This window comes from Montipora foliosa, chromosome 11 (genome assembly GCF_036669935.1).
Source record: "Montipora foliosa isolate CH-2021 chromosome 11, ASM3666993v2, whole genome shotgun sequence".
Lineage (NCBI taxonomy): Eukaryota > Metazoa > Cnidaria > Anthozoa > Scleractinia > Acroporidae > Montipora > Montipora foliosa.
The window spans coordinates 35851900-35861104 of NC_090879.1; the positions used below are offsets into that span (position 1 = coordinate 35851900).

At 37.7% G+C, this 9205-nt stretch overlaps 1 pseudogene; it reads left to right on the forward strand.

The window, feature by feature from the left end:
* The first annotated feature begins 3261 nt into the window (after positions 1-3261).
* LOC137976976 (uncharacterized) lies at positions 3262-8870 on the forward strand (annotated as a pseudogene).
* The last annotated feature ends 335 nt before the right edge of the window (positions 8871-9205 follow it).

Genomic DNA, 9205 nt, shown 5'->3' on the forward strand with positions numbered 1-9205 from the left:
ACTAGAGTATGCCTGTCAGTCATTTCACTCAAGTTAGCCTGCGTACTTGTCGGATCAATTGGAAAGGATCCAAAAAAGGTCGTTAAGGATAATATATCCAGACCTTAACTATAGTGAGGCGCTAACTAAATCTAGCATGTCCACTTTTTATGATAGACGGGAGCTTTTATGCCGCAAACTGTTTATGGAAATAGTCGATAATAAGGGGCACAAACTCCATCACCTTCTCCCGCCGCTTAATGCCATAACCTACAGAACTAGGAAGAGCAGAAAATTTAGAGTTCCACTTTGTAAGACAAAGAGATTTTCAAGTTCGTTTATAATCCATTACGCCTCTCAGTTGTTGAGATCTTAATATAACTTTTGGCTACGTATTATACTATGTTCATACTTTTATACTTTTAATAACTCTAAGATGTGTAAGCTTTCGTAAAAAAGTTTAAGTTTAGGATATTATATTACATTGTATTTTACATGTTATTAACTTATTGTAAATAGTTTTTACAAGTAATTCAGTCTTTTGACTGCGATTTGTGTTTTAACAAACGCTCTATCTATCTATCTCTATCTATCTGTTTGCTCGTCAGGAAAGATGAGAAAGGCCACTGTGGCCAAAGTAAAAAATCAGTGTACAGTGTATGAGTAAAGCGGGGAAAATTTTACTCATTCCCTTTCCCTGCTTTATGCAGGTGGGGTAATTAGTAAGGTAAAATATCGGCAGACAAGATCGTTTCTGGTAATGAAAAACACAGGGAAGCATACCAAAAAGGGTTTGATGTCACGGGAAAAAATATTTGTTTTGGGTAGGGCATCCCAATTCCTAAATCACTTCCCTACAGCATTCTCATGGCAAAAATTCAAAAGCTTGATATGGGAGATGTAATCTCAGTAAGGGAAACTTTGTGCCACGACCTACCAGTAGACCAACAGGTTCATGGGGTGTATAGGAATTTAGAGAATCCCCTCCTTCCCTTGCCAAACAGATAAAGTGGCAATAATATGGGAGAAATGAGTGCCATATATGGACCATATATGGAAAGTAACTGGGTTTATTAAAACAAAATATGGGTTTTATAGCAGACTTGAATTACTAGCTAAGTTAAGTATGGTGTTAATGTGGAACAAAAATTTCAAAATATCAATAATGTGGGAATACTATGTTAACTGACTCCCCATATAATAACCACATGATCCCTCATTTTCAAGATTACTTTAACTGACTCTCCACATAATAACCCTATTATCTCTTAGTTTTAGATTACATATGCAACATGGCAGTGATAAAGGAAACCATAGTAATGCCATATATGGAATTTATATGGCAGATAAGAACAGCAATGTGAATTATACTATATTCCTTTTTTGCAACATCACCCTTGTCCATGTTTGGGATCAAACTATTATTTTGCCAGATTTTCAATTTCACACCCTGGTTTGCACTGAATAGTCAAGAGCACATTTATAATGGCAAATAATTAACAATTATCGGACGAGGTTGAGCAAAATATCGTGATTTGTCAGTGGCGAGAAGATCAAATAATTATTATTTGCTGAAGCCAAAGGCTGAGGCAAATAACTGATCTGCGGGACACTAACAAATCACAATATTTTGCGATAACCGAGTTCAATATTGTTGTATCATTCGATCATCAAGTTTGTTTTTATATTTAAATCACTCTCTGACAGCTCATGGAAGCGATCTGCTATTTTTTACATAAGAGTGTGGTTACAATATTACGCAAGAGCAGAATACATTTGTTATTTGTAACAAACACACTTAGACGGTACTACGCATGAGCAGACCATTATTTGTAGACAGTTACTTGCAGGTCACCTGGTGGGTTCTTGGCCAACGAAAAGTAAGGAAAAATGGATCTAATGATAAATGCAATTGATCGAGTGTCGATGAGTTTAACTGTAGCTGGGAAGATGATGATGGCACCCAAACTTCAAATAATTGAAAGTCAAGGGAAGGAGTAGGTTGGAAGTGCCAAAAAGAGAGATATAACACAGATATCCTTAATTAACAATTAGATTATGAGCTCAAGATTTCCATGAGGTGATAGCACACTATATTTACAACAACCTTTTTTCCCAGGTTTTTAGAATATAAAATTATAAAAATAATAATATGTTAATGCAACAAAAGCTCCAATACAGCTATGTAAGCTGGGGAATATGTAATTGACTTAAATATGTACCACTGTTTTGTCCACAAAGATTTTATTGAACGTGTGCACATGAATGTAGAACTTCCGATGCAATACATGTACATGTGCCTTACACTGAATTTATCATCTTTACTGCAGCATGCTGTTTCTCGTGCCATTCTAATGGATGAGCATGTGAGATTCATATTGCAAGTTTACTTTGAGACTTCTAAAAAGATGTGAATGATTATCGCATAAAGTGCTAGTCAGAATATCATTTATTATGAGACAGTAATAAAAAAGAGACTATGTCAACAAATTGGACATCAACAGTGTGAACAGTGTTATGTTGAAGAAAATAACTAAAATCATCAATCTTTTTCGATGTGATTTGGAAAATGAGCAATGTAAACAACAGGTGATCCATTGTCTCTTAACTCCATACAAACACAAATGTCTTCAATGTTCTCAATGGGGACTAAAATACAATGCTCATTTAAAGGTGGATACCAGCAAACAATATGGTAACAGGACATACACCCAAAACTTCATATGTTGGGCGAACAAAACCAGTCTGTTCCAGAAATGGAAGAATCACTGCTGCATACTGGACTGAATCATCCTGAAGACTGGATGCTTGCACAAAAACTTCAACTTGCCCATACTTAATTTCGTTGTTATCTTTGTATGAAACTGTGTAAGAGTTTCTCACTGATACATGCTTGTAAGCTCGGGAGTGGATAATTCGGATTCGGCCTCTAATTTCAACTCTAGTAGAGAACTTGATTTCATTTAAAGGGGGACTCCGACAAAAAAACACGATTTTTCAAAAAGGCTCAAATCCGACCTGTAACATATACGCTTTTACATATACTAAATTTAACTTACTTTCACCAACATTTCAATGTTATTGCCTCGAAAAACGTGTTTTTCACAGTAGCCGCCATTGTTGGTTTGTCGCCAGCATACTTGTTCGAGAAAACCTGGAACGAGGACTGATGACGTCGCTTACTCAACACAAACATATGTGAAAAAGGGGAAGTGCGCGTGAATTGAAATTATTTTCCTTGACTTCTGTCAAATATTGGTGGGGAATTAGGACAGATTAACGATGCCGGCCAGTCGGTGTGTTGTTCAGGGATGCAGTAACATAAGCGATGTTGATAAGGGGATTTCTTTGCATCGTTGTCCGCCTGACAAAGCGACTTGTGCTCTGTGGAAGCGCTTTGTACGGACGCACCAGGCAAATTTTGATCCTGACAGTCGTTTTCTGGTATGTTCCGTTCACTTTAAAGAGAGTTGTTTTGAACGATCTGTTCACATGAAAGGGCAGAAAAGAATATTGAAGCCAAGGTCTATTCCCACGATTTGGAAGAGTCCGGGAAATGAACAGGTATCATCCACCGCCACTAATAGAGGACGCAGGAAGGTGAGAATTCAGCCTACTTTGTTTTATTATGAATTTTGCAATGATGCAAGTAGTTGTGAGGACGCTGGTTTTTTTCCATCAATCACACATTGTTGGGGGCTATTTTGCTGCCTTTTTCGTCTTTCAATCCTTAGTTTCGTAAATCAGGAAATTAATCAAGGGAAGGTGTCATAACAGTGCACCAATTACGCAAATCAACTTGGAATTTTAAGAACGATCATGGCGGTACTTCATGTTTATATATGAGGCATACATCTTAAATAATCTTTCTGGTGTATGGGTTTTTTCCAGATGCTGAAAGACATTGGTATCCATAAACGTAAAACTCCCTACAGAAACAATGAAAAGGAGGACGATTATCGCTCAAGCAACGATGATTTGGTCACCCAAACAGATACCGACCAAGGTGAAATTGTGACACCTCCAGTTGTGGAGACGAACGATTCCAGTTCTGAAGAACAGCAAATGGAAACCGCAGACGACTTGGTACGTATATTCTCTCGCAAATTCTCGGCCAACAGCAATTTTACAATCTTACATTTATGTTGTCAAAATGTGATAGGTTTCTGATGGGCCAACGAACAGTGACCAGGGCCAAGAAAACAGTTAGTTGGAGCTTAACAAATGGAAGCTGAAAGTCAAATGTCTTCAATCAAAAGTACGGCGAATGAAAAATCAGGAAAAAGAAATACTGGATTTACTGGGTCAACAAAAACAGAAGACGCGATCACCAAACTCGTTGTCAAGTAAGTTTACACTTAAAATACAATCATATTTATAACAATACTACTGATAATAATGGAACTGAAGATTACAACTACAATATTAATTCATTATTAAATATTTTTTAGGTACTCAGGTAGATAACAATGACTTTGAAAGTGACCACAACTCCGACATAGATGAGTTTATGGATGACACCGAGCAGACACCCACAGAGAATGACACTCCAAGCCCTGAGGAAAACGAAGAACAATATCATAAACTTGGGGATGATGATTCCACAAAAAAAGAAGATGTGAACCCAAGGTGTGGTCATTTGTGTTGAACTTTTTCTTTCCAAAAAAAAAAACAACAAACAACAAAAGCAGTTAACAACTCTATTGTACAAAAAGTCTCTTACAGTAAAACGTTGAAAGTGTTTAATGGTTTACCTTAAAAGACATGTACACACACACACGAAAAAAAAAAATCTAGCATGATGCACTTATGAAATTTTGTTTCACCTATTAACAGATTGGAAATTGATGGAAAGAACATCCTGGAGGAACCGAAAGCAATCATTTTCCTATCAAAATTGCTTCTTCTGTTCCAGTTCTGCCACCCCTGTTTTGCTCCAAAACCAAACTTGAAGTTAAGCCAGTCTGGTACATTTATATCAGTGACAGCGAAATGTGAGAAATGTTGCTGGACATTTTCTTGGGAGAGCCAGCGTAAATTACTGGCAAAGTTTCCTGCTGGGAACCTGCTGCTCAGTTTTGCAGTACTGTGCGCTGGGGCTTCAATAAAGAAGATTTGGGTGGCATTTAAGCATATGAATCTTTTGGTGTACCATGGATCATGCTACTATTATCACCAGCGCCATTTGCTCATTCCAGCCATAGTCACTTTCTGGCGATCTGACAGAGACAGAATTATCAACAGTCTTGCAGGAAGAGAAGTTGACCTGGCTGGTAATGGCAGACATGACAGCATGGGTCATTCGGCTAAGTTCTGTACATACTCAATCTTCTGCTGCATTGTTGGTCTGATTATTGATGTAGCTCTTGTTCAGGTAATGTTCCATTTCTCTTTGTAATTTAATCAACTCTTTATAGCCCAGTGGCCAATTATAGATTTTGCTTTGTCTAATGCCAGACAATTTTACTTGTCAATGGGGAACCCCTCGGCTGTAAAGGGGCTAACCAGAAGATACTGACTGTTGTCATTACAACTGCTTTACACCAGATTTTGTTTCATTTTGTTTTGAATATGCAGTGTAAGGAAGCTGGCAGCAGTTCTGGAATGGAGTTTCTGGGGCACCGAAGAGCTTTTGCCTACCTCTTTACCACTGCAATGAAGATAAAGTCATTCATATCTGACAGACACAGATCCATTGCAAAATGGATGAGAGAGACCTGTCCCAAAAAGTGCAGAGAGCTGAACAAACCTTTTGTGGAACACTTTTTTGACTTGTGGCATGTGGCAAAACGTAAGACAACAAACATCATAGGAGTAAAACAATAATTTATATTTTCTGCAATATGACGAGGCTGAATTAATTAGTATTTCCATATAATATCTTTTGTTCTTAACATTATTGCAGAAATTCAGAAGACTCTAACCAAGTTAAGTAAGGAAAAGACATGTGAGATTATTGGGAGGTGGAGAAAGGCATGTTTGAGACATTTCTATTGGTCAGTAACTTCGACTGAAGAACTCCAAGGAGAGGTGAAACTGGCAAAGTTTGAAGCTTTCCTTTCTCACGTAATAAACACCAGGACTTGCCAAACAGACTCTTCAACAAATGTCACCATGGTCCTATAACCAAGGAGAAAGTGTGGATGACTAAAGGTAACAAAAAACGCACTTTTACGTTCACCATTATCTTAAAAAAATATTATTGTTCTTGAAAACAGTAACTGAAATGTTTCAACTTTACAGATTCAGATGCCTATGGAAAACTGGTAGATGAGTTGAATAAACCTTCCTTAACAAAAGCCATTAAGAATGGCTCATCAAATGGTCAAACAAGTTCTTTGGAAGGCTACCACTCAGTCATAAACCAATTTGCCCCTAAAATGCTACAACAAGTTGCAAAATTGTTGAAACACCTTTTGTAGCCTCCAATGCCCTCCGTATCTAGAATTTAAACCTTTCCCACTTCCTCTCCCCTCTCCCCCTTTCAATGTTGACTGCTTAAGTTCCCAACATTTTTTTGTCTTGCTAGCAACACTGATAATGGGGGGAGGGGGGCTGCAGTATGAGAGATAATAGGGAAATTAATTACGCCCCAAGAAGGTGACGTGTCTGCACTATTTTTGCAACTTGTTGTCTGATTGATTGCATTAATTTTGCCAGTCCGGATTTGAATCCTATAGGGAAACGTTTCAACGTAGAAAAGCAGGAACTAAAGAAACAATCATTAAATATGGTATAAGCTCTGAAACATTTCAGAAGTTTGCACGCGAAGTGCAAAGCACATTGTACCAAACACAAAAGGATATTAATTATTGACATACAGTCGCATCGATTTGCGAGTGTTTGGACTTATCATCGCTAACAGAAGACTCCATACCAAATACTAAAGCGAGCAAAGTATTTTGCACTGCAGATCTGATTCTCCGAAAGTTACACACGGCTCGTATTATGTAACATAATACCATTTATTGTGTGTCAACAGGGATGGTGGCGTTACAGTTGAAAATTGTATCTTCGAGGAAACAGCACAATTCAACTAGTACTTTCTTTTCTAATCAATCCAATACATTACCAGGTGATTCGTAATAAAGCTCACACAGTTAGAAATCCTGTACATATCGTCTATTCCATTTACCAACGGTCTACCATCCAAGCACGGTCTACCATTGCAACAGCAAGAAATATGATATCATATTATTTTCTCAGTGAAAAGTTGTGGTAGACCGTGTAGACCGTTTCATATAAATGTCATAATGTGTAGCCGGTACAAATTTGTTCACGTTTGTATCTCATTGTAAAACAAATCTCGCAAAGGATTTAGCACAATCGGGTGCTTTCTTTTGATCATTGTGCTTAGTCAGTCATTCCAAAGAACATGGAATTAGCCAACCCGACACATCACTTAGAAGACTTGCTAGTAAGCGTGACCAATCCCTTCTCTGGAAGCAGACTAGCCCGAAAGCAATAAGTAATGTTACAAATGGACCTCTATGAAAATGTATCTTTGTATAACAATGTTTGCTAAGAATTGATTTTTCGGAAAGTGGATGTTCCCTTTAAATGGCATGCGATCGCAGTTAAAGGAGAGGTTATGTCTTTTTCTTATTCGTAAACAACAGCTAATTTCGTACATGTTGCGCGTGCTTTAGATGTCATGTGTTGACCAAAATATAGGTGTTTAACGCAAATTATTTCGAAATCGGTTCCAGGATATTTCTAGCGTACTTTAAAAAGCGAAAGGATGGAAATCACACCTTTTCGTGTACCAAATTATGTGTATTTTCGACTTGACTCACAGAAAGCATTGAAATGCCTTCAAATTACGTCATACCGAAACCCCGCCAAAATCCCGTTTATCGCTGGCCATTTTCCATTCACAGCAGTTCAGAGAATTAAACCCTTTTTTTTGCAAACACCATATTAAAGGCAAACGATAGACGTCTTCGCGTTCCAATAAAGAAAGTGACCGTACGCCAATACAGTGACAACCAACTCAGACAACAAGTTGCAAAATTGTTGAGACACTTTCATTAAAAAAACACCTTTTCTAGCTTCCAATGCCCGCCGTATCTAGAATTTAAACCTTTCCCACTTCCTCTCCCCTCCCCCCTTTCAATGTTGACTGCTTAAGTTCCCAACATTTTTTTGTCTTGCTAGCAACACTGATAAGGGGGGGAGGGGGGTGCAGTGTGAGAGATAATAGGGAAATTAATCACGCCCCAAGAAGGTGAAGTGTCTCCACTATTTTGCAACTTGTTGTAGCTTACTCTTATCTTGGAATGCTGAGCAGGTGGTAATATTATTATTTAAGCATGTCTACATACTTACCGGTACTTTAGGTTATGGTTAACTCTCACTGTCATCATCTGTCATTCCCTACAAAAGGTGGGCAAATATTTTATCATTCACATTACAGATGCCTCTTAGCAGCACTGCACTTCAATTACAATTTGAATAGACAGGCCAAAACCAATGCAAATGGAGAAGCTACTTTAAGGGTGAATTATCCAAAACAAAAGTATGGAGAGGCAACAGTGAAGGAAGGCAAATCACAACAAAACTATGGTAATGTACATGTACATATATAATTTTAAAATGAAATGCTTATGCATAGATTTTGAAAAACAAAAGCAATACAATTGCTTTGTTTGTCTTCAGAATCACACTATTCTTTTTCAGATTACGTAACTGATATTTATTGTGTACTAGTCACCACTCCAAGAAGACAACTAAAGCAAACTGTAGAGGAACTCCAAGCAATTGTGCCTGAACCAGTATGCTCCACATGGAACAAACAGTCAAAAGCTGATGCGATTACGAAATATAAGGAAAGAAAGGCGAAAGGTATAACATCACAAAGCATGTTCGTCATCAAGCATTGCAGAGTTTAGCTTTAAAAAGAAATGCCACAGTGTAGACAACAAGAAAATGCTGGAGGTCGAAGAAAAAGAAAAGCACCAACATGCAGTAAATGTGGAGCTCTAAGAAAGGGCCACAAACGAGACATGTGTCAAAGCTAAAAAACAGTGGTGCACAGTAACTAGGAATTTACGAACTTGCTATTTAAAAAGGATATGATTTCCAGAAAAATAAGAGAACGAAGTTTGAAGACTCTTGATAACACAAGCTAACGTTCAGGCACTTCAGAGACTAAAACTCACAAAATGACATCTGAAATAAACCTACCTCTAAATCGTCTTTCTCATTCTCGTTTGTGTCTTGGCCT